Source organism: Epinephelus fuscoguttatus, linkage group LG9, assembly GCF_011397635.1.
Source record: "Epinephelus fuscoguttatus linkage group LG9, E.fuscoguttatus.final_Chr_v1".
NCBI classification, from domain to species: Eukaryota; Metazoa; Chordata; class Actinopteri; order Perciformes; family Serranidae; genus Epinephelus; species Epinephelus fuscoguttatus.
The window spans coordinates 15526789-15554364 of record NC_064760.1 but is presented as its reverse complement, the minus strand read 5'-3'; the positions used below and the strand labels follow the sequence as shown (position 1 = coordinate 15554364).

At 41.0% G+C, this 27576-nt stretch overlaps 1 protein-coding gene and 1 long non-coding RNA gene across 8 annotated transcripts in view; one reads left to right on the top strand and one right to left on the bottom strand.

Annotated features, from left to right (window-relative positions):
• LOC125894527 (ecto-NOX disulfide-thiol exchanger 2-like) overlaps positions 1-27576 on the bottom strand; it is a 277435-nt gene that overhangs the window by 113709 nt on the left and 136150 nt on the right. The window lies entirely within an intron of this gene.
• LOC125894536 (uncharacterized) lies at positions 7533-26119 on the top strand. Of its 3 annotated transcripts, none has more exons than XR_007450074.1 (3): positions 7533-7844; positions 7986-8067; positions 25473-26119. It is a non-coding gene; the product is annotated as an uncharacterized LOC125894536 (long non-coding RNA). The 3 variants fall into 3 exon arrangements; XR_007450075.1 differs by lacking the exon at positions 25473-26119 and adding an exon at positions 25183-25310; XR_007450073.1 differs by lacking the exon at positions 25473-26119 and adding an exon at positions 19963-20059.

Here is a 27576-nt window from a genome sequence, read left to right as displayed (position 1 = left end):
GCAAACTGTTAGGATGACATGTAAACAATATCACTTATTTTGTTGCAATTCTGTTTTCCTAAATAAATAATACATTTTTTTTCTGATTTGTTATATCGTCAAGAATATTGTTATCGCAAAAATACAGTGAAATATCATGATATTATTTTAGTGCCATATCGCCCACACCTAGTGGGCACCTGTTTCGTGCACTGTGAAAACAGAGGCTGAAAATACTGAGATTAAACAATAACCTAAGCAGCGCTTCTCTTAAAATGTTTTCAGAAACATTAAGTCTTACTATTAACTTTAATTCGAGATAATTTTTTACCAGCTGGCTGCCATATTGTTTCAACAGGGAAACTAAAATTACGTCACACACCAGTTGTAGCATTTAGTGGTCTGGTGCATTCTGGTAGTTGTTTCTGCCTCTTGAGCAAAAGCAAACCCCACAGCCTTGTTTTCTTTGTTTTCTCCGGTCATGTAGCAACAATGTCAAAAGTATTTGTGTCTTTCTGCTGCACAGACAGCCTACTTTTGTGAAAAGACCATTTCTCAAGCAGTCATATTCTTCTTTAAATGTTGTCCTGATGAGTTTCCAAACAGCAATCCACACAAAATGCCATGGCACTCAGGAACATAAAATGCTACAGTGCATATTGTGTATCTGTTTGGGTTCAGATTCTGCCTGGGGCGTTTGTTAAATGTCACATCTCCCTTTCTCCCTATATTCAATGTTTTCACTGTCAACTATCTAATAAATTCAAGAGACGACTGCCACTACTATATGCAACAAGTCATCTTTGTGCTTTCTCAGTTGGCTCCGTCCCCCATGATATATCTGAAATAGACTCTAATGACCAACACACGATGCCAAAGCAACAGAAAGCAAAGACAGAGGATCAATAAAAATTCTGAAAGCTTTGCTTGCCAACTGAGGGTGGATCAGATGGTGATTTGGACGAGGAGAATAAAAGCAAAGCCTCCAGATTCAGGGTGAAGACAATGCATCAGATCCAAAATGTACATAGTTTATTGTACAGAGCCGGCTAAATCAATTGGGAAACTGAACAGCTGTGCGATATAATTGATCCCACATGTGGTGTCGAGCACGCAAGCTGTCTCAGACTAAAAATCCTTCTCCGTGCTGAGAGGTTAGTGCTCTCTAAAACAATTTACAGCAGGGACATGAGACTGGCATCCGTGGATTTACTGTTCAGCTTGCCGATGTGTAGTTTGATACCTCTGACTCAGTGTTCATTTAGGATTTGAATCTGCTTCCATCTCTCGGCACGCCTTTCATCTGCTTTGACCTTCATTATCCAAATCTGTTTCATTACTAAAGGTCATAATCACGACATGAAATTCATTTGAAAATTAAAACCGAAAAATAGCACTAATCAATACAATGAGCTCCGTGGCGACCTGCTGGGAACTTCATCAGGACAAACAGCTTTTCCTCATTTCTTGTGTTTACTTTTCATCACCCTTTCATTTCATTTTCATACTTTTATAGTTGCATACATCATCTCTGAAAACTAAACAAAGTTATAGGTAGAGCTGGACGATCTCAATGCGGGTTTGTGATAAAATTATTTTGATAATGATGATAAACTTTGGACATTTTAGCTTGATATAGGTCATTCTAACTCGCAACAACAGCCAGTCTGCTTCCTGTTTGCAGGGGGGTGGGGCTATGCTCCACACAAAGAGTGGACGGTAGTGCAACTTTATCAGAATGAAACTGACCTGAGGATATGGGGAACAAGGTAGTAGTGTGCTCAAGGACTGTCTTTTTGTATTATATGTTTTTGTACAGATACAACTTAATGCAAGTAATGGATTGTATTTTCTTTATTTTCTGTCCTTCAAGTACAGGACACTTGTGGAGGCATGTCGCCTTCAAAATGCCTTCAAATCCATTGTTGTCACCCACCTGCACCGACCTCCACTTATTAATCAGGATTGAGTGACACCCCCGACCAAGTTTAGAAAATGTTTCACTTGACGTCTGGGGTCGAAATTGGTCGGCGTTTTAATGTAAGCAGCCATGTTTTTTGAAAAAGGGCTTATTAACTTAATTCCAATGCATAGATGTATAATTTACTTGAGTCAATGATGATGGTGCTCATTACCCATATGTGCAAAAAAAGGCAATTATATGATCAATTTATTAAACCAGTGCCAAACAAGCAGAACACAATTTTGAAGAAATGTGGCGTCTTTGGCTATTCTGGCCCCAGTAACTCGCTACCTCTTCTTTATTAAACCCTGGTTTGTTTAAACAATCACGGAGCTCGTTATGCTAAAGCACTGTTATGCGTTATTCTCGAAAAGCAGAGGAAATTGTTGACAAAATTGCTAACACCAAGTCAGTTATGTGGAACTTGTTTTGATACCTAAAAAGTAGAATTGTGAGGATTAAGACGGTCTGCAAAATATGCAGACAAGAACCAAACCATGACGAGAAACACAACAAATCTTTTCCATCATCTGAAAAGGTACCATCCTTGTGACGCCATTACTGTAATAAGTTTAGTATGTTTTAAACCAAGCCATGTTTGCGTCAGTCACTGTCAGGATACTCTTCAAACTGGCAGCATGATCAAACTACATATCATGATGAATACTGATACTGATTAATATGGAAAGAATTTACCGTGATAATATAGATTGCCATATCATGTAGTTATAGGAATGTTTTAAAACCCTAACCCGAGCCTTGATTTGTCTTTAGGCAAACTGTTTTATAAGAGTGGGAGAAGACTGTGAGGAAAGTGAATGTCAAAGACAAATCCACAGCCATTCCCCAGAAGATTTGGAGAGAAATCTCTGGAGTGACAAAGTGTGAAGTTCTGAGAGCCTAATTAATTACCTCCTCAGCGCTGTCAGTCGTTATGTCCTCCATTGTTCCTCTGAAGATATGGAGGAAAAGAGGAAAGGATACCATATATATCTATACATATATCTAATCTTAAGAAATCTGAACACATACCAGACAGCCAAAGGGAGATCCCCACGTGACTGAGGGTTAGGACAATGATGATAGCACTGACAGGAGAATGGAAAACCAAAGAAAGGCCTTTAATATGGCCTCCTGAGGTGGTGTGATTTTAAGAGGTAATTATCAGAGTACAAACTTGTGTTTAAGATCTAAAACCTTCCACCTTGCAGTTACAGAGAATACTTGAGCTGTATAGGCGCTCAGTTTTCAGGACTCTATATTATTCAGACAGCCTGTGTCCAGTTTGGACGAGTTTGCTGTTTAACAAGTAGTCACTACACGGCCGAACCCTTGTTTAGCACAAGAGACACAAATTGAGTGTGTCTATTGATGCCTGAAGGACAGCTTGACACCCTCTAGGAGCAAAAACAGGCTGGAGAGCTTCTTTAAATCTGTTTTCTCTCTCCTTTGAAGTTTAAAACTGTCAGAACGACAGACCAGGGCCTCGGAAAAAAAAGCTGTGGGACTGTCATTCTTTGTTGTGGTAAAGGCAGTAACACTGCTGTAAGTCCTCGTAGCTTGTTATATTATGCTACGCTTGGAGAGAAAACATCTTTGATGGTCATGGTTAATCAACAGCTGGAAAAGTCCTGAAGCAAACTATAAAACAATTAAGTCTATGACAGACACAGCTTTTTTTCCACAATTCAGCCTGCTAAAAATAAAGTGAGGGTCCACTGACTAACCTTGAAAGCATAGTCAGTCTTTTCTCTTTTAATGGGGAAGCTTTCTCACATCACATTAAGTCGCTTAAAATAGAATATGTTCAAAACGTGGATTTAGACACAGTAATATATTTATAAAAACTCATATCCCCCTCCACAACAAAAACTTTAACGAGGCATATGAGTTGTTAATGGACGTCTTAGATGACCAGAGACAACTTCTGAACAGAGGCAGGGGTTACAATCTCATCCAAATACAGTAGGACCAACTGATATCAGATGTAGGGTTAGGGTAAGTTCAAGATAAAGTATCAAAGCTTTAAAGTTTCTCTATGTGACATTCAGACATTAATATAGCAGTAAACTGATATATACTGTATATATTTGAAAAAATAGTGGAATAATGGCATCCTGAGTCTACGCACGTGGCCTCCAAAATACTAGTCCTGAAGTGATTCAAAACACACATTAAACATGGCTTAATAGCGAGAATTTCAAACACAAGTACACAAATCAGCTTCACTATAACTCGCAGCATTCACAGACAAACAATTGTCTTTATCTGGACACATTTTCCCCACAAATACAACATGCTAACGTTACTAGCACAAGCCTATGGCATTTTACATTGTATTAAATAGGCTAGTAGCTAGCGTACATTTCCTTTACTCATATGAAACCAGGGACAACAGCAGCATTTAACAAAGGTACAAACTTTGGCTCCATTATAACTCACATGGTTCACTAACAAAACAACCGTCTTATACTAAACACATTTTCCGAACAAATATAACATGCTAACGTTATTAGCACAAGCCTATGGCATTTTACATTGTGTAAGTTAGCCTAGCTATGAGCAGAGATTTCTTCTACTCATATGAAGCCAGGATAAATCACACACAAGACTTAAAATGCTATTTAATGGAGGCTTTATTGTCTTCACAATTCATTGTTTCTTATCTGTGAAATTAAAGTAAATAAAGCTACAACTTTCATGAAAACATTTCTGGAGAGATGCACGTCAGGCTATGCCATAAGGTACGACATAGGCTCCACACTGATGCAAAGCCTACACTGTAGGTTTGGCAATGATTCGACGCAGAAGTTCAAATCCTACTTTAACCCGAGCTTCTCGGTGGGTTTTTGTCGTAGCCGTGTGGGCCATACGTGCATGTTAGTGAATGTGATTCTCTGAGAGTGTGTCTCACTGGCTGGCTAATCAACACTTCTCTGCACTGTGCTCATACAGTGGTTACTACTGATATCGGGAAGGCACTGTGTCGGTAGCATAATGTCCACCCTCTGGTTTCTCCCCATGTAACACCGTCAGCTCTGTCAGAACAGTTGCTGTTGTTAGCACTGTTAGCTGCTACCTGCTGTCTTAGCCAGCACCTTGAAGTTGAGAACCGTGTGCAGACAATCCCGCCCCAGACTCTCTATAGCTCCTTTAAACAACTCTTATGTTCTCTTCTTGTAAACTAGAATCTCAGGAGACAAAGCATAAAGTACTGAAACATAACTGTTCATGAGATCAAAACAATATATGAGGGAAATATATTAAAGACTTACAACTAACTATTTAATTTTAAATATGCCTGCATGCTGCTGGAGTAGGCCTGCAAACTCAGTCTCCTGGGAACCCAAGGTTTTGTCTTCATAACCCTAAATTGGACGGAGAGAACCCAAGACAAATACCTCCACCCACAGTATGTACTAACACACACCCATTAGACAGTCTCTGGAAGCTGTAGCAAGATACCACACGAATCAGTTTGTCCACCAGGCAAAGCTTGTTGTGCATTCTAATAACAGAAGCATAATTACCTCCTCGAGATCAATAAAGAAAAACATGCTTGTGTTCTCCTGAGCAGGATACAGACAATAAGGAACAATGGCCTGCAGTTCAAAGAGGACAGACAGGAAGTGAGGTTAGGAGAGAAGTGGGGACTTTAAGTGTATTAATTACACAGAGATCTAGGCTAAGGACACAATAGCACAAAAATCTCTTTATCAGCAGTTCCAGGTCAAGCCCAAGAGACTTGAGGCTACTTCTGCCAGCAAAAACATCTGCTAAATCTATGAGTATGGCCTGAAACATGACCAAATGGAATGAAATTTCCACTGAAAAAAGGGTGGTTTGGATTTAGCAGAGTCAGCTGTACATTACAGAGTACAGAACTGGGATACCACAGAAAATTAATCTCTGTAACATGACAAGCCCGGAGCCCCCAGGACTTGGATAGGAGACGCTAAAGGTAGATAATTAAAGAATGGGTCTATCACAGGATGTGCTGTGCCTCATAATCGCAAATGTGGGTCATAAGCACCTTTATTCCCTGTTCACAACCTCCATCTTAGCCAGGACAATGCCAGCATTAGCTAATGTTGGGTAGCTGGTAAATCCAGTATCCCTCGTGTTATATACACTCAATGGCTTGACATTACAACAGACATGTGTATAACATGTACTGAACAAGTGCATCACAGAGATCATTGTGGTTTGTCTTCTTTTGAAGTGTCAAAAGAAGACAAACCACACTTCAATATGGAAGAAGAGTCTTGAATGGACATGTAAGGCAATGTCCATTCTGTCTATTTTATTTCTATGTATTCCATGTCTTAAAGCACCTCAGAAGTTCTTGAGTCTTTCCATACAAAATCAGCAAAGAAGCTCCACTGTACATTACCTGCTAAGCATCAAACAAACAGAGCTAGCAGGTATTAACATAGTGGAGCATTAAGCAGCTAAAAAAATATATTTACTCCAGGAGTTAGACCAAAAACAGAGCTTGAATAAGAGCGAATGTTGGACGTTAATTCTCCAGGTGGCAAGAAAGACAACTCCAAATAAAGAGGTTACTCCATTAACTGCTGGATAGAGATAGGAGCAGGAAGTAGAAGTAATGACTTGCAGTGACTAACAAAAACTTGCCTATTCTTTTTTAAATTAATATATTTAATCTAAAAAGCAATTATTTAGAAATGCAAAAGAACCAATAAGAGAACCGATGAAGTACCGAACCAATAAGGAGTATCGCTAAAAGTAGTAGTATCGATAAAATCTGAACGATACCCATCCCCACTGCTGAATGTTTGGATTAGCAACTGTCTGCTTCCAAGTTCAGTATATCAACTTTAAAGATGATGATCATCAGGGTTGTGTTAACAACTTGTTTCTGCTGCCCCCAAGTGGCTGAAAAAAATCTGTTATTGTAGGTTTCAACATCAGATTTAATTGAAAATGTTCTGGTTACCTACTTTAACAACCAAGTAACACAATTTGTCCCATTTTGGCATCACATTTTGATTTATGTGCTTAATTTTGTTCTCTTTTTGTCTTTCCCCGACATTAGCTTCAATCAAAGCAGGGAGAAAGGCACAGGAAAAACAGCACAGACATACATTTCTCATGTAAAATGACCAACATGGTTCCAACCTTTGGAAAAGAAAGACATGTGTCCAGGGCTCCATCATTCAGTCAGAAATTGGTTGAGAAATGTTTTTAGGGCCATTAAGCAGTTACTTTCCAGGTCTGGGAGTTTAGCATAGCCAGTATGCTGATCCCTGTCTGGAACAGTATCTCTGGAAAACAAGGTTCAGGCCCTGGATTTAGCCCCGTCCGCCCACCAACTCCTGAGCTGTTGTCATTGCACCATGCCGCTGACTGCTGCAGCTGCTGACAGCATCTTATCAGCAGCTGCCAATTACAACATGGGAATCTTATCAGCGGTAGCCAATTAGAACCAGGGGAGTTGCTGTGAGGAAATGTCAACAGCTCAGTGAACTTGCCAGGGCTCTTATCTGGCCACGCCTCTCCATCCAGGCAGCTCGCTATGAGTCCTCTGTCACAGTAACGACTGCCGGTGCAATGTTGTGACAAGAAGGGCTGGAGGTACAGCAGGGTTTCAAAAGAGCAAGCCGCCCAGAAACGCTTCACACTTCCTGAAAACTGCAATATTTTAGCAAGTTTCTGACAGCTGAGGACCAGAAACCCACAAAATTCTTTCATTATTCACTCGGCACCAGCTGGGTGTGTGTTCAGCCTGAATGCTGAAGCTTGCATAAGATATTAAAACCTGAGTCAAAGATTACTAAGATTTGTGGAACACAATGCATCAGGCTTCTTGGATTGATTACAGTCTAAGAGATGGAGAGATTACTTTCTCCTTTTCACAGCATCTTGACATGGATGACAGGTAGGATGCATTATTTCCGCTCATGAACATCTGTTCGCCGATCTCAACCGAGGAATCAATGACATGCTTCTGTATCTCTTTTCCACAGCAACTGAAGACCCGTAAACTGTGAGAGACTAATGCATTGTTTCTGTTTTTCAGTCTATTCATACAGCACTGATCTGATCTTTTTGACTTGAAAAACACTTTAAACGGCACGAACTGAACTTCTTTTCTGCCAAAGGTACTTTGTCTTTTTTTTCTCTCCATTATCTTGTTGTTGCACGGAGGATTCTTACAGTTTCACCCAATGTTTACAATCATTAGATTAAATGTAAGGCTGCAACTGACAATAATTTTCATTACAGATAAAACTGCTGTTTATTTGGTCTATGAATAGTTAAGAAAGTAGCAAATCTTCTATTTGAGACGATGTAACCAGGAAAATTTGGTATCCTTTCATTAATTTCATTTGGAAAAATAAATAAATAAAATGATTAATCGATTATCGGAACAGTTAAAGATTATTTTCTTGTCAATTCCCAAATTGTTTCAACTCCATTTAAATTCATTTACCAACAAAAATCCTTGCATAAATTTGTTTATTTATACTCACAGTAAGCCTCCCAGACACATCACTGAATGTTAACTGCACTTTTGTTCACTTCATTTAACAAAGACAATGGGACCCCAAAAAAAAAAGCCTTTTATTTTCTTTAAAAATGTGTCATAATATTGACATTTTTTCCTCCTCCTTTGTATCACTGCACAATATTTACCTTGTCTGGCCTTGTTATGAAATTCAAAATCTTACTTACATGATCAATACTACTTAAAGAGAGGCAAAAAAACAGGGAGGATGGCAGGACATGATGCTTTTACTGTCACTCAGATGGCTGTGAGTGTAGACAGGCACATTTCTGCCATCATCAATTGCATCATTGGTCATGAAACTTAATGGAGACACATAACAGTATGGTCTGGCTTTTAAGACCACATCTAAGATTCTAGCAGACAGTGACCTCCACAGAGCCATGGAGCATTGGATGAATCATGGTCTGGTGCTTTCTCTAGTAAAGCTTTCAGAATGGAGGTCACTGCAGTTATTTCAATGGTTCATCTTTTCTCTAATGGCGGTATGGTTGACTAGAGCCATGAGAAATACCTGCAGTGGCAGCAACACAGAGCAGAACATCTGATGCCCTAAACCCCTCTTGCTTAAAATAGGAAAAACACCACAGCAAAAATGCTTTTCCCCCCCGTGCGGTGTGAATATACACATCTCTGTTGCACATTCACAGCAAGGGTTAACTGCTGACCCCAAATATTATGGCTTTAAGTGGGAGACAGGCCAAACCATGACTGTCTCTGCATTCAGCCAGCGTGTGCCTTCAGGGCTCAACATGTGTGCCTGTGCATCTCTGTCCATATGTTGACTGAGTCACTGCTATATTTCTATTCCTAAAGCCACTCTGGGCAAACTCCCTATATATCTGTGAAAAGTGATTTCACAGAGTTCATGTTAAAATCATTACTTTCACATCAGAGGACATATATCTGCTGTCTGTACCACAAATCGACAGAGACTGGAAAGAAAGCCTTAGTGTTTACAAAACTCTACAAAGGAATTTCAAAGGGATTTGATATATTTTTCTATCACTGTTTTTGGCTTACTACAGTATTATCTGTTTTAGTATCCTTTTATCCACTGTCTGGTGTTGTTTTGTTGTGTCTGCAGCTTTTTAATAACATGGTCTAGGCCAGATCTCCCTTGCAAAATCCACCTCAATAGTGTCTGGTTAAATAAAAGTTTTAAAAAACTAGAAAGCAGTGCTGCAACTAACAACTATCTTCATTGAAGTCCAGATGAAATGGTGTTTCATGAGTATCTAGCTTCAGTATTTTGACCAATTTCCAAATGCAACAGGACAAGCAGGCAGGATATAGCATTAAAAGGAGTTTAATTAGTTCGTTGAAAAGTGGGCTTGTCATAAAGCTCCTAACAGTAAGGCCCCAAGGATGTAACAGGATAGTAGTATCCATCAGGGAGTGAGACAAAGTCCATCATGAGCTCCACGTAGTTGCTGAAGGAGTCTGCTGTAAAATGCCGTGCACAAAACTCTAGCGCCGTCACAGACTTCACTTTCCTCAAAGTGAAGAAGTTCTAGCAAGAGGGCCTGTAACCATGATATTTTAGGGCAACAACAACAGACGTAGCATGCTGTTGCTAGCTAGCTAACTTAATCTTAGCTCTGTGTGGCTGTGTGGCTACACGTTGTGTTTTGTTTTAGCGGAAGAAAACATGATTGGATTTTGACCATCACCTGGACCCATCTAACCCTAACGACACACATGATGGCCAGGTGGCTCAACGACTCACATGTGACCTTTACGACTCTGAAAAAGAAACTTCAGAGAAAAGAAACTCAAGCGAGTTCAGTTGCCTACCATATATCACAGAAATCATTTTTTCCAAGTAACTGTCTGTTGTGTCAGTCCAGTGTGTAGGATATTGCGGCATCTAGCAGTGAGGTTGCAGAGCTAAAACTTCTCCCATGTGCTAAACATGTCAGTGAACTACAGTGGCCAACGGGAAGAGGAGTCCATGGAAGAGGATCCGCTCTGTATGTAGATATAAAGACTTAATTCTTGAGGCAAAAAAACCTCCCCAAATCTTATTTTCAGGTAGTTAGAAACTAATGAAAACAGTTATGAATATTACATTCAATTTCTGCCTATAGATGCCCCTACATCCTACACGCTGGACCTTTAATTGACCAAAGGTTTCCACTCTATTCGAGAGACTCGTCGTACTCGTACTCGTAGTCCTCCACTTATCCGGGTCCGGGTCGATGTAGTCCCTCCAGCGTGTTCTGCGGCGGCCCCGAGGTCTCCTCCTGGTTGGACATGCCCGAAACACCTCCCAAGGGAGGCGTCCAGAAGGCATCCTTACCAGATGCCCAAACCACCTCAACTCCTCTCGATGTGGAGGAGCAGCGGCTCTACTCCGAGTCCCTCCCGGATGTCTGAGCTCCTCACCCTATCCCTAAGGCTGAGCCCAGCCACCCTGCGGAGGAAACTCATTTCGGCTGCTTGTACTCACGATCTCATTCTTTCGGTCACTACCCAGAGCTCGTGACCAGAGGTGAGGGTTGGAACGTAGATCGACTGGTAAATTGAGAGCTTCGCTTTCTGGCTAAGTTCCCTCTTCACCACAACGGACCGGTTAAGCGCCTGCATCACTGCTGACGCCGCCTCAATCCGCCTGTCTATCTCCCGCTCCATCCTACCCTCACTCGTGAACAAGATCCCGAGATACTTAAACTCCTCCACCTGAGGAAGGAGAGAGAGGTGCAGACATTTGCCTGAGAGCAAAACAACACCCAGTGAAAGATGATGGGGTGGATAGATAGGCAGAATTGACAAAGAGGGAGTGTGAAGTTGTTACAACAAACCTCAGCTTCCCTCCCAGTGGCTTTGACAAATGGCTCAAACAGAGTTCTGGTCAATGCCATTACAACAAAGTTTGGAATTTAACAACCCTAATCATGTGGTGTGCTGACTTTAGATTAAACCCATTAGCCCTCCTCCTACAATACTACACCTGAGGGGGAAGTCGAGCCAAGCAGGAGGACGTCAACAGGCTGTTAAAGCCACCGCTGTTGATACAAACATCATAATACTATAATACCCTGCGGCCTGCACCTTATAGAAGAACTGACACATGAAAACGCAGAAAATTGCTCCCACTAAACAGTCTGTCAAACTGATGCCAGATCAGCCACCATCTGCATTTCTAATTTGATTAATTTAACTCACACATGTATTAAAAATACTTCTCTGATAATAAGAAATCAGTCAATATATTTGCTCCAGTGGGGTTGCTATATAATTCCTTTCACTGATGCCACTGTAGGCTGCAATAATTAGGTCAACTACTACCAAGATAGAATTTATGTCCCCTTTAAAAGTGAAGATTACAGGTCGAGTCCCACGTGCACAACCTGTGTACACAGTGTACACAGCGTATTGAGGTAAAGTCAATCCTATGAAGTTGAAACAATGTGATCCTGCTCCTCCACCCACGTATGGGGACGATATCTTCTCTCAGACAACAACTGGGAGGGGAGGAGGGAGATACTGAAGAAAACAAAGGCAGCCTGAGCAGTGTAAGTCATTGTTAGAGAGGGGGCTTGTTTGGTGTATAATTAGACTTTGGCAGCACAGAGTGTATTTGTCCTTCTTAACATGTCACAGAGACTCCGTGAGGGAAACAAACAGGATCGTAGTAGAAACAGAAAGACTTTCCTCTGATCCATCAGGCCTCTCAAACTGAAGACAAAAGGTACCCATAAGTTTGGGTTTGTCTGAGCAGCTGCTGCCACGGACCAGTGGGATGGGTGACCTTTAGAAAATGTCTTTGAGTAGGAAAAGGTATGTCTATTAATAAAGTCCGGTCAGGACCACTTAAATAAAGTCTTGAAAGAAACGGAAAATGAGAAAAAAGAGAATACAGATAAAAAGAGTGGTGTAAGAGTCGAACCTTTTATAGATGAGCTTGCATACTTGATGTGACTATAGCATCAACAACGACTGGTACATAGACAGTATACAGTATATTAGAACTGAAATGATTAATTACTTAGTCAACTGAACAGAAAATTATATTGGAAATTGTCTTTTTAAAGCAAAAAAGCCAAAACTCCACTGGTGCCACCTTCTCAAATGTGAATGTTTGAATCTCTTAGTGTTTTATGACACCTTTCAAATATGGGATTGATTTTAAGGTTCTCGTATTTGTTTATAAAGCCATACATGGGCTGGCACTCTAGTACATTGCTCAACTTCTTTGCCCCGACTCCAACTCCTGACGTCTTACAGTAGATCCTCCAAACAATGTCTTTAGGGTTAGGGAGATCGTGCCTTAGATGCTCGTAGATGCTCCAAAGCTCTGGAATAGCCTTCCGCTCTCAATCACATGACTTGCCCGAACACAGAGTTTACTTGCCCCAAGGTGAGGTGGACACGCAACGCTACCCGGAAGAGCGTTCTCACTGCTCTGTAGATAACATGCAGATTTTCTTTTCCCCATCAACCAATCAACTGCTTTAAGAGGAGGTAGATTTTCAGTCGACCAAGAGTTTCCTTGGCTGACTACAGCCCTAATATCCAGTGCACTTTGTAATTAACAAGATAAAAGCAAAACATTTCTGTAAAGAACCTGCGTATGCAACTGACATTTGGCGTTTGTTTTTTTTTCTTTTACACCTGCACCTACTTTTTCAAGCAGTAGCACTGAAACCTCAAAACCACATTTGACTGCTGTAAAGTCATTTAACGGAGATTAATTTTCAATATCTAACAGAGAGGAGAGTGAAAAAGGGATCCTTTAGTGAGCAGCTAAAAGAGAGCAGGGAAGCCTCGGGCCGGCTATAGCCATTAAAATGCAACTACCACAGGAAAAATAATAAAACAATTGCTTTATAGAAAAGGTTACCGGCCATCATGCAAATATCCCGAGCAAGCAATGTGTCTTTCACACATCCCTCCTAGGTACAAACGCACTCACACACATCTACGGCTTGTGTGCGCTCTTGTTTTCTTTGCTCTTTTTTAGCACGCTGCATTTCCCCTGACAAGAAATATGGTGTATAAATAAAGTTTTGCTTGCTTGCTTACATGCTGTATTTCTTCAAAAGGAGTCGGAGAACATGGTCAGACACACAGAGCAGCCCTCCCATGACATTTTATCGAGCTTTTGCTGAAACATAAAAATGTCTAGTTTGTACCGTCTGTCAAAATGTGCTCCCACTTTCTGTATTCTCGCTCTGATGTCTTATGTTGTGTGACCTAGTGTGGCTTTCTGACAGACGGCTGACATTAACAAACACTCCCTCGGTTGTGTGTAGGCTGGTACAATCATGTATTAATTATGGCTGGGTGGCACAGTGAGTATAGCTTCACAGGCTTCCGGATGCCCAGTGAGCTGCAGGAATGACAGAGCAGAAAACATCACTGGGGATTTCCTCTCAGAGACTTCTAAGGAAAACTAGACCCCCTAAAGTGAAGTGAAAGAATACGACCAAACAGGAAGCAGCAACCACCCCGTAGCTCGAGACAATTATTCCGTTCATTGATTAGACCCTGTTTATACTTCCCTTAAATAGACCTCTTAAACTTTGACCTCTGTAATCAGATCCAGATTGTAGCCAGATGTTAAAAAACAAGCCGTAAATGCAAACATCTGTCAGAGATGTAAGCTTTACTACCCCCGACTGGTAACTACACCAGTGAGCGGTCTGTGGAAACATCCTCCCCTCACAGCATCTGCCCCCCCATGTTCTCCCCCCTGTGATAATGGCAGCTCAAGTTACACTGACATTAGCTGTGGCTCTCCCTGTTGACAGCTAATTTCATCACCAAACGACTCCAGTGATTTCAACACATACGATCATACAGAAGGTGCACGGAGCTGTTGCAACATTTATCTGATCAGTTCTACTACTGAATGGTCTGCGTGGGTGAGAGGGTTTTGATCTGTGTGTGTGTGTTGTGGGAGCAGAATGAGTAAGAGCCCATGAAGTCGACACTTCGCACATGAATGCAATTAATCGTGCGCTTCTGTTAGCTTATGGATAGCTGTTAGCTAACGCTAGCTGAACTGTTGTTGTAACCGCACTGCCAAAGTGCATAAGTTATTCATCACTTGGCAATTTGGCGGTTATTAAACAGCTTCAGATGCATTACCAGCAGCCTCTGGACCGGAGTAGGGCTGACCATGATTTGCATGAAGCCTGGGAAAAACCGAGGCGGACTGTAATTAGATTTGAGATTGGGCCAACAGAGACACATCTATGTGACTAAGTGTAATTCAGTGTTCTTAAGTTCCTCTCTTGGCATTAATTAAATTCCTACAAACGCGTCTCTGTTTGTCAGAATGACATATTTCAGAAGCTCTCTCCATGAAAAACATCCCTTCATGCCTTAAAATGACTCACATGTAACTACACCTTTTCCTCATTTAGTAAACGCGGATCTATAAATATGCAAATTAGTCCCTGCTAGGGCTGTCACTTTTCCCAAAAATCAAAATCGAACAAATCTGAAATGACACGCAATTCATCCAAATTAATTCCAAGACTGAGTGTCTTATCCTTTAATATGTTCTTTATTTTTTCCCATGTGGAGTCATACAGTTGCACTATGCATTTTGTCACTGTGCTGTGACTTAGAATTTTATATCATGGCTCCAGCTCCATCATGAGATTGTGAAACCCCTCTCTTGACACAAAACCAGTGGGCCCCAAATCTTTGCATATAATTCTTGCTATCTTGGCAGTGATGGCATTTTTCAAGCTTCTGGCAAGCGGCCTGCTGAAGCTAAGTGTGCCAAATAGTAAGCAGTCGGACAAGGTTGTACATCTGCTATGACTCTGCCGGCCTGTGGTGCCTCTGCTGCCTCACTTGGGTGGCAAGCTAATGTTATCACGCGAGTCCACAGATTTTATTTTCATTGCAGAGTTAGACGACTGGTTGTACAAAGTCAACTAACAGCCTCAGTTACTTTTCCATCTATGGTGTAGAACACATAACCTAACCTCCACACACTGCTTTGGTGTCATTATTGCCAGCTCAGAGTGGCGCTGCTCACCAGTGTCCTCCATTTTCGTGGCAAAGAACATTAGCACCTTTGCTAAAGCTTAGTTTACTGAGAGGTCAAGAGGGTGTGCAACAGCTCGAGCTGCCCTTTGTTGGATCACAAGGTAAACTACGTAAACAGTCTGCTGTCTTACAAACTGTCTTTTGCAACCCAAGTCTGTGTTTTTCGTCCAAAAATAAATACGACCTCACCTTGTGTCAATCATGTTCGCACACTGAGAACTTTTGTCCGTCACTAAAATGTTCGGAACAGGTTTGATTTTCTGCGTTTTTTGCACCTGTCAAAAGCCTTTAGAAACGTTTGACCAAGAATCAGTGAAGAGAATGTGGCGGCGGGACACATCTGTGACAAGACAAAGGAAAGGGGCACACAGAATCATTTCATAACTCAGACGGCTCACTTTAAACAGGTCAGATAATATTCGGGTGGATGATGATGAAGAGGAGGATGTGGGCCGCACAAAGAATGTGGAGGACAGCTCCACCCCTTCATCCAGCTGCCAAATGCAAGAAAGAGAGGGAGTGATGACAGCCAGATGGGTAACTCGGGTGAAGAGAGGCAAAGTAGGAAATGTGAGCTTGTTTGCCTGCAGCTCAAGTGTACCTGCTCACCCTTGACTCTGCTCATTGCTCTACAACGTTTAACGGTAAAAAAGATAACACAAATCTTTGGCTTGACTACATTATCAAACAGCTGATAATGTGAAGCTAATGTTACATAAACCACCTCGGACAAGTGGAATTGAAATTTAGATACCCTCCAATTTGTCACAGCATTGCATTAACGATATGGAAAGTCTCACCTTGCACACTGATATGATTTGTTCCTCAGGTTTTGGCGTATGAAACCCTGGCTGTCAGAATCAGAGTATTTGGGACTATAATTGTTACACTGCAATTCCATGGCAGACATTTTCACCAATGGCACTGACTATTTATTTTACTGCTTATGTCTTGTAGCATATAAAAACACCATATAGACATTTTCACAAGGTTACAAACTTGACTGTCATTGGAGGAGGGCTTTTTATCTCACCTGGATTTCGTCTAAATATAAAGCTTTGTTGATAGACTATCATTTTGATAGTCAATTAATCATTTCGTTTTTTTAAAGCAAAACATAACATTGTTTGATTTTGGTTTGTTTTATGTGAAGATTCGCTGCTTTTCTTTGGCATATACTTCATGATAGTGAAATGAATATTGTGAGGTTTTGGACTGATGGTTGGATAAAACATTATTGTCATTGTTTAACCTCAGGCTCGAGGAAATTAAATACGGGCATTTTATAGACTACACGATAAAATACTCATGTGGCTGATGCTATTCCTTCAATTTGTTTCTTTTTTTCATCTCCTTAATTAGAAATGAACATGCACAAAACAGTCTTTCAGCTGTGGGCATCCATTCAGCCATCAGCCAAGAGTTCAGCCAGATAAATTAGGATGGTTTCAAACGGGTTAATTACTATTCACCTGATCTTTTCTGCACTGCTGCTTGTTAGTGGCCTCTCGCGGTCATGTGAGATGAGGGGGGCTTTGTGGGGTGGGGGGGCAGCAGGATGATGATGTAGAAGAGAGGCAGAGGAGGAGGAAGAGAGGCAGAGGAGATTTTCAGCACACTGGTGTAGAGCGCTAATGTCAGGCGGTGAGAGGCAGCTGGTGTGGATCAGTTAACCCGGGTGGAGGCTGAGAGAGGAGACAGAAGGACAGAGGAGGGGCAGGATGGATGGAGGGAGAGGTGTTGATAGAAGAGAAGAAGAGCCGCAGGGTCTCTGTGATGAACATGCTGCTGTGAGCATAGCGCTGGGTAAAAACAGGGAGATTCCTACAGCTTCTCACTGAGGTAGCTGATGTGAGGGAGCATAGATGACACCAAGAAAAAAAAGAAAGAAAAACAATATTAAGCATTCAAAATATCTTCCCTCCTTATGGTTAGCTTCCCCGTATAGCTGATTTAAATATATAAAAATCACTCTACTAAAGCTCTGTGTGCATGTAAAGGAGCACTGAACATGCCACATCCTGTATAATATGGTGTCATGTTATATCAGATCAACATTCCCATCTCCAATTATAGCAGAGGGAAGAAGTATTGTAATGTGGGCCCAACAGTCAGAAACACCAGGGGTTAGATGAAACCAAATTTAGCTTCATTTATAGTAGACAAAGCTCGCCCACCTAGACAATATAAATAATTCATCGGGTAATCCGACCTATCCGAGAGAGCAGTTATTCCTTGGTGTTGCGGGGCCGTTTCAGACGTGCAGAAATCTGACAGTCGCTGGTGGCTTTATGAAAAACACTCTAGATAAAACCTCTCAACAGCCTTTACATTTGTAATTGAACCCTCTGAGCCCTTAAATCTTGGGCCATCCTTCTCTGTGAGGGAACATGCCCTCGACAAGAGGGAATGACAGATTTTATTTCTACTAAAATAAGGAAGGGGGAGTGCGGTGGAGATGAAGGGCTGCGGAGACTGCAGCCCTCTTCTAAAGATGAACAGATAAGCCATTCGAGCATTTTTAACTGTCCTTCATCCAACAAAAGCAATTAGGCATTATGGACGTTCACAATCAAAATAAAAGATAAAAAAGGAAGTGTTAGAGATAATACTTGAAATTTTTAAAAAAAAGGCAAGTCGCTCCAAAAGACAGATGATATCCATATCTTTACATCATAATGAGACCCGACTTATAAATGTCTTGTTTTCCGCAACCAACAGTTCAATACACCAGAATATTCAGTTTACAGCTTTTACATATGAATAAACATCTGTTAGCATCGAGCCCTTGCCACACAAGTTCACACAGTGCTGATTAAGCCCATTGCCGGCAGGAACATTTTTCTGTTTTTGTCTCTATACTGGAGTTTTGGTGTCAGGTGTCTGTGGCGACTGTCTCGCACAGGTGCACCGGAAGTGATGCATTTAACGTCAATCAGCCAGAGGATATGGAGGGAGGAAAATACATTCATTCTTTTCATTCTCCGTAACTGCTTATCCTGTTGGGGGCGGCGGGGAAGCTGGAGTCTATTCCAGCTGACCTTGGGCGAGAGGCGGGGTACACCCTGGACAGGTCGCCAGACTATCACAGGGCTGACACATAGAGACAGACAACCATTCACACTCAGACACAACTACAGGCAATTTAGAGTCACCAATTAACCTGCACGTCTTTGGACTGTGGGAGGAAGCTGGAGTACCTGGAGAAAACCCACGCTGACATGGGGAGAACGTGCTAACTCCGTGCAGACGGGCTGCCCCACCCTGGGGTTCAAACCAGGAGCCCTCTTGCTACGAGGTGACGATGTTAACCACTACAACACCGTGCATTTTATTTTCTTAATGCTTTATCTTTATGTGTGTGATACTATGTATGTTGACAGTTTGAAATAAAGATTAAATAAAAGGAAGAGGGGGAGAGACCGAGCAGCACCTTGCAGTATGGCTGAAGCTATGGCAAAAAATCCCAAGATGCGTTCAAAAAAAGTTCCTGGAATGGATGTTCCAGATAAATAAAGAAACTCAGCATTACTAGGAAGGACTACATTTAAAAAGAAGACTTGAAGAGAGCACTTCGGGGGGCAGGGGTGATAATGCAGGGAGAGCTCACCTGAAGATATTAGAAGCACGTGTCGACAGTGTTTAGTTAATTACTCTCACTGCCAGAGGGTTAGCGACAAAAGTCCCACACCTCAGCTTTAATATAATGTTAATAGAGCAGCAAATTCTCCCATTTGAGAAACTGAAACTATTTAATATATAAAAAATGTAAAAAAAAATAGTGTTTGTAAAATGAATAACAAAACAGTTTCCATTCAGTTGTCTTTTAATAGAATAAATCTACATCACTGAAAGTTAGATTTAAAGTGGCCTTTTTGACAATGACCAACACAAACTTTGATTCATGCCTCACTAGATTTGTAGGATCAAATTGTGTGAGGTGCAGACCCTTAAGTTGTTGTCAGGTAAGACTACAAACACATATTTTTCCATGTACCTCTGGCAAACTACACAGTATTCTTATTTAATAGTTGCTTGTTTGGGGGCTGTTGATACAACACTGCCAGTTTCTAAAACTCCAGCCTGCAGGACATGTCCCGATTAGAAATCAATTTAGCAAAGCTGAAGATAATACCCACAATGGATCTGAGATTATTAATTAAAAACACTGCTAGAGGACGACTTATTTGGTCTGAGTTTAATGTCCCGCAGGCTAAAGGATGAAGAGAGAAACACATTTAAGGGCTAATTGTTTTTTGTCCCTGCACTGTCGCTGTATAGAGGGAATTAAAAGAGGGAGGACATGTGCAGAAACAACGCTGCCCTGTTTGCTTTGATCAAGAAAAAAAAAAAGCCAGGTTTCTGTTTTTATACTGGAGTCTTTTCAGAGCTTGAGCCATTAGCTTGAGCCTGAGTCTACAGACAGAGCAGGGCGCCTTGTGGCACCGTGAATTATTTAGACCTCATATGTTTGTAGGCTTTGCAAGATGGGGTGAAGTGGCACTAAATCCCTGACCACCGCGGCGTACAGCAGAGCGACGGGGAGCGAGGGAGCACAATTAAAAATGATGGAGGTGAGAAATGGGAAGAGGGATAAAGGATGGACCCCAATTTCATTTCGCTGTTTGGTGATGATCAGAGTGGATGGAGGAGGAGGAGGAGGAGGAGGCTTGAGAGCTGCACTTTGACCTGGATCACAGAGAACCTGAGATAATACTGCAGTAGTATGACACTACAATATTTACTGTATATTACAGCTGAAACCATAAATAATGCAACTTTTCTGATCATTTTACAGCTACAAACCATAATTGATTAGTTGTCTGTATCATTCACAAACTAATCTGCTAACTGATTAATTGGTTTGAGCACTTTGTCAGGAAAAAAGTCAAAATTCTCTGCTTCCAGCTTATTAAATGTGAATATTTTCTGGTTTCTTACATCCTGTATGACAGTAAAGTGAATATCTTTGGGTTGTGGACCAAAACAAGACATTTGAGGACATCTTATTGGGCTTTGGGAAACACTGATTGACAATTTTAACCATTGTTTTGGCATTTTATGGACCTAACAGAAAATAGTGGAGAAAATAATTAATCAACAATGAAAACAATTGGTGGTTGCAGCCCTAAACACCAACAAAACCACATCTGACCTTTTGTATCACAGAGCTGAAGCAGTTAATTAACTCTTTCTCCGAACGATTAATCCTTTCATTTCATTTCTGGTTTTCTTTTCCAATAGCCAAATTGTTTCACTATTTTCTGACATTTTATAAACCACATTTTCATGGATGAAATTTTGAAACTTTTCCATGACTTTTCAAGGAACTATAATAAAATTTCCATGACCATTCACAATTTATAACATGAACACTGCTCCATCTCAAAAATGCAATACACTTTAAAAGTAGTGGTGGGGCACAGCATGGGTATGAAAACTTTGGGATGCATTACCGAATATATTAAGTCACACCGGCACAGTTTTATTCACTTATTTTAAACATAATAGACATTTTTCAAGGCAGACATTTTGACATGTAATAGTAGGGGCTTTGAAGAAAAAAATCCACACACTGCTCCTTCCTCAGCATCACAATTTATTAGTAACGCTAATGTGTCGGTCCTCTTGGACCTTCATTGAGAATGTTTAACACACCCACAGCTAATTAATTCCCTCACACCTGTGCACACCTGTGGAATGGGTGGGGAAGTTTCTATTTAAGCTCAAAGCTGAGAATGGGCAGTGTGTGGGATTTTCTGTTCAAAGACACACCTGCATCTGAGACAGCTGGATGTATGAATACCTTTCTTCAGACATGTCATGGTAGGAAAAGCACATGTGTATTAAATACCATTAATGATGGCTGCATTCCACTTAGAGGAGACCCTTGTTATTTTGCATGTTGGCTAACTAGAATAACTTTCTCAAGCACTTAATGGAACTGAGTCGTTGTCAATGTTCTCAATTTCACCTGTGCTTTTCCTACTATAACACACCGACATGTCTGCTGTGGAGCGCAAGAAGAAAATGCAGAAACATCCGTGATAGTAAATAAAATGTTGTCACATATTAGAGCTACATTATGTCAACAGCTACATTACATAAAGTCACTGTTATAGAAGAAGATATACACACACAGGCAACCCAAAATACATGCGCAAACACAAACAGGAACTATACATGCATTAAATGGAGTGATGTCAGAGCGAGGTTGCTGCCCAAAGATGGGCAGACTCAGCAGATTCACTGATAATGAAAATAAATTCTAAATACTCAAAAACGCTCAATATGCCTACACACAGGCAGTGTAGTGCTTATCTCTCCCAGAGCAGCAGCAGACACAAGTGGACTGTTATGTTTTGAGTGAAGCAGAGGAATCCCAGATGAATAAAGAGAGGCAGCCCCCTTCACAGCTTGGCATGCATTTCAATCACTACGCTCTTCTAGAGTAAAAACACACACATATACACATATATATATATATATATATATATATATATATATATATATATATATATATATATATATATATATATATATATATATATATATATACTCCAGACATACAGTTCTGTAAAAGCATGCAGCTGCTCCCTCCAGACTGAATCCTAGTAACCTTTATAGTGCCCTTACATGCCTGTAGACATCCTGTTTGTGAGCTAATGAGTTCATCTTTTAACTTCACTCTGTCATCTTGTGTCTCCCATCCATCAGCATCACTCTAAATCTTCTGTGTCACTGTGTGGCCTCAGCGTCACAAAGACTGACATCCCGCTGTAGATCTCCCCCGGCCTCAACACACAGCAATCAGGACACACACATATATACACACACACACACACCTCTCTGGGACAGCCATATATCTAAATGGACTGTCATCTCTGACAGCTTAAGTAGCCCATTACATTATTTACCTTCCAACAGCTCTTTGCCTGCCAGTAGTGGGTCAATGACATCACATTACAGTTTTTTATGCTCAAATCCATTTCTTTCCCAAAAAAAATAAAAGCCACAAAAAAGAAATACTGGTGCGTGTAATATTGGAAACTATTATGCCAACCTTCTGGAAAGAGAAACCACACTCACTTCACTGAGGTGCAGTTTATTTGTTGGGATTTGATGCTCCCACACAGGAAACCGGCAGTTAGACTGAAAACCATTCATCATAAGGAGGCCAGAGTAAAAATACAGGGCGTTGACGGCACACTCCCAAAGGAGACCTTGTACTGACAAAATGGTTTCAAGATCTCCGATACAAACTCTGAGCATGGGTGAAGTCAGTGAGGGTGCTTTGCTTCACAGCTCAAATCTGTTAAAGTGCAGCGGCTAACGAGCAAAAACACAACACAAGTTTTTTGTCCTTAGTCGCTCAAGAAGCATGTATAATTCAAATCTACAGTGAAAGAGTGTAAATATTTTTATAAGTAAAACTTTTCCTCTCTTTCCACGCAGATATGACTCAGCCAATTAGAACTGCAAAGCTTGTGGTTTCCTATTAATTAATTACTTTTGAAGGCTACAGTGGAAAAATTTAGGCCACGTTCAGACCACACTGCTGGGGAGAACATCTAACAGTAAATAAGGCTCCAGAGGCTCCAGACTAAAAGGCTGAATTAGGCTCAGGCACTATCGCAGTAGTATGGTACTCCAGGGTATTTAGAAATCCTGAAGGTATGATTTTTAACACCATCAAATACACAAATGATTCTCTCTGTAAAAAGAATTCGGAGATGCTGTATTGAGGCAACGTATTGTAGTGCACAGCACACACCACTGGAGGTCAGTGTCTAATGCTGGAACAGGCAGCTGAGCTGAGAGAGATGGCAACTGCGAGTGGTGGGGATAATGTTAAAGGACCAGCAAAAAACCAGTCATCAACAGCAGAGAGAGAAGTGTGTTTAACAATGAATGAAGATGTCAATCAAGCTAGTCTTAGTTAGTTAAATTTAGAGGGAGTACGGTACGATTTTTCTGTTTAATAAGGATATTAGGTGTCAGAATTTCTTTTCTTGACATCTGAACTTGTGGAACATTGCATATATCAACAATCACTGGTTGTTCAGCTGGTGGTGACGTTTGGAAAATTTTACAATGTTGCCCAACCCGACATTGAAGGCCAGACAATGTCATACACACTACACAAATACCGTCATTAACCGTTTACCCTGACAGCATGTCAGGAAGGAATGAAAAACAGATATTTCAAAGAGACATAAATGCATTCATGTTACATTAATACAGTCTTTAAATACAGAAAAAGACAACACATACGATATTTCTATACCCAAAATCAAGGACGATATCTTCCCTCATATCATGATATCGAGACAATATTGTTTTAATACCCAGCACTTGTGCAGTTGGCACATACAAGACCACACACAGTTCTCCCCAGAATAATTATTTCTCGTACTCTCATTCAGAAAATATGTACACAATATAAACAATTATGGGTACAACTAAGGGTGCTTTCAGACCTAGAGTTGTCTTGCTTTGGTCTGAATCAGGGACTAATTTTGTTCCAAAGTTGCATACTTGCCTACAGTTGGTTTGTGTTCTCACGGCAGCATTTACAAGTCGACCAGATAAAATGCCTTGTGTAAGAACGCTGCTCTTGATTGGTCAGAATTTCCATGCGGGAAATTCCAGGAAGTAAACCAAACCTCGAAGAAGAGTACACTTGCAAGATAAATGCGACACTTTCTAATGTCACAATGGTGGACTATATTGCCGTCAATGTTCATATTAGTCAAACCATACAGTTTGAAAACGAGGTGCGTGCGGCTCCAACTAGAAAACAATGTTTTGATGCATTGGATGTGCGAACCGTACTTAGGGGGCAAACAAACTTGAGTTTGATTGAACCGAGCCAAACAGGGCAGGTGTGAAAGCACCCTAAAACATGTTTGTTAGGCTTTAAATACATACAATGCTGGGCTGTAATAATATATGTCCAGATGAACCTTTGCCGCAACATATCGTTCATGATGTTGCAGTTGGTTGAGAAATATTGCCGCTCCCTACCTACACAACATGTATCCTAATTTTCCCGTGCTCAATTGCATTAACCTTTCTGCTTAAGAATCAATAGTATTTTATTCAGCACCTTTCTCTTAGCTCCGACTAAAGGTTAATGCACAAGAGATTGGATCGGTGAGAGTACAATTATTTTATTTGCTAAAACTATGGCTTTGAACTGGCCTTTGTGATATAATGAAATTAACTGATTTCCATGCATAGAGGAACATGAGAGTGAGGGGGATATTTCTTTAATCTTGGCATTGGAAGTGCTTTGGATGAATCCATATACATTGCCCTAGGTTTGAACATATTTCTCAATTCTGATCACTTCTCAATATTTTTTTCCAGTCAAACAACCGTGTTACAAGGGTACTTGGAACCTGTTCAGCCAAATGCCAAACATTCTCCTTCAAAGAGCTATTTCATATAAATACATTCATACATACTCGCTGCTGCTCAGACACAGGCAGGTTCCAGTGGAGGCGGTCTATATGATAAAGTGTAGGAAAACTTTGCTGAACACTTGCTGATCATTAAATTCATTCTCTAAGTGATGCATGTCCTTATGTCACATATGTTGTAGGTAATGTGAACAAATGTCCCAGATGGTGTTATGGTCCTTTTATTAGAGCTGTTTGGGGCTAATGTTTGTTCTCTTACTCACCCTAAGTAGACTGCAAAGGATGGAGGATGTTAAGGAGTGCTGGAGGCACTGTGTGCAGTGAGTGAAAACACACCTCATTACCCTCGTTGACAGGACCTTTGCCATCCACAGCTGTGGAACCCCTTGCTCTCAGGCCTGCAGAACCAGTGTCAGCCTTACAGGTTCTCTGTAGAGTTTCTGACCTCTAGTAGCGCTTCAGTGCTGTTTCGTTATGAGTGGATCACTGTTTTGTTCATCATGCACATGCACACATGTAAGTGACCGGATCAATGCTTTCACATTATTCTACTGATCCACAGGTGCCAGTAACATGCTGAGATATGCAGCAATGGGCCAACAAAGGCAAAGAAGGCAACAAAGAAGGCAACAAAGAAGAAGAAGATAGACAGCAGGACAACATCTTCCAGCCCTCTGAAGCCAATTTGACATAGTGACCAGACCTTGCAACTACAACTTCCAGGTCCGACACTTGATGCTATTAGGGCCAAAAAGATGTGGATGTAGGGGCTCTGGGTAAATTTGGTGATGTCAAAATTTTTGTGGTTTCATACGCCTCTGAGGAACAACAAACACACACTTTATTTTTCAAGCACATTGAGTTTCCAGCACAGAGTTTTTATTCTAAGGTGCAGTTTCCTGCTGTGAAGTGAGTGACTAACAGAGACAGCAAACTAGCTCAACGACATAGCCAAATGCAAGTATGGTGCAGAATATATGAAACCGTGTGGACCTTGAAATAACAACTAAGGAGAAATCTGAACCCTGTGGCTGGACAAGTTGGGAACCACTGTTGTTAACAATGCTGGATTTGAAATACTAAAAAACGGGGAAAGACAAGATTGACAGCAAGAAAACGTCTCCCAGCCCCCAGGGAGTGCGTCAGACTTTGAAGCCAATTTGACACGGTGAGCCGACCTTATAGCTACAACTTCCAGATCTGACATGTGATGCCATTAGGGCCCGAAAGATGTGGATGTAGAGGCTCTGGGTAATTTTCCGGGATGTCAAACTCATGTGCCTCCGAGCAACACTGTATCCAGGTCTCATATACATCCATGGAAAACATGTTGTAAACTAGTGGTTTCCAACTGGTCTAGCCACGGGGTCCAGACTTCTCCTTGGTCATTAATTCAAGGTCCAAATATATTCAGTTTCATACTTGCATTTGAACTAGTTTACCACTATACTTAAAAATAAAGGTTTTGTTTTTTTGTTGGGTTTTTTTTTTACAAATTTGACACGATGGGGATTCATTTGCAGTCCTTTCCATATGGACCCACGACCAACCAGTCGGGAACCACTGCTGTAAACAATGCTGGATATAAACTACTAAGGAAGGATAATATAAATTGAGCAAATGCTTTATGAGGAAGGAAATGCAATCAACATGTGTTAGACCTCAGGGATACAATCAAAGCAGTTTGGTGAATCAGTGTAAACAACTTGTTTGCGCAGAAGAAATTTTTCCTGATTTTATTTTGAAATGACAAGCGTTCTCTTTATGATGCCTTTTAATTTGGATGTGTCCCCACCTCACCCTGCATATCACACTTAACTTTGTTTGGAACTGCTTTGCAAATGAAGATTATTATTAGTATTACATTAACATAACAGGCGCAAGATAATGAAATCCAGCTTGTGCGGATGCTACTAAACTGACATTTATATTCATTGTGAGAGGGGAAATCCTGCTCCGCTAAAAAATGAGCAACATTTCAAAATCTCATTCTCTTCGCCACCTGCAGCTTAAACACAGCAGGGCTTGAGGGGAAATGGCCATCTCTGGCTGTGTTGTAAAACTGATAAAAAACAGAGTAAGGAAAATCCTTGCAGTGTGCCTGCTGCCCCAAGGCACCACTTATTATTATTATGGATTGTTAAAAGACACGTCCACACACACAGCGGGTGCATATAAACGCAGAAAACTAAAGAGATAAAGAGCAAAGATGGCGGCCGAGTGCATCGTCTCAACTTTAGAGGGAACAACTACATAAAAACGGTAGTGCCTGATAGAGGAAGCACGGTGAAAACTATCCAGTGCCTCCATTCTACTGGATCAAAGACAGAGAAGCATAACAATGATTTCCTTTTTTCTTCATACACGCCTTAGTAAAAGAGTCACAACTAACTGGAAATTTCCTACCAAGTGGGCATGATTTCCAATGAAATAAATTTCTCTGGAGCTGTTTCATACTCAACTAAATAAAAACATCGAGTCAGTCACACTGAGCCTGAGTGCGGAGTGAGTGGACTCTATTTTGTGGCAGAGTGAACAGAATATCAATTCAACTTCAAACGCTGCCTGTAACTGTTTACAGGAGGTGAGGGCCTCTTAATTATGTATCGGGCTGCTTGTTGTTTGGTCTTGGTGCGGTGGTTTAAAGATCATTAGTAAATAATCTA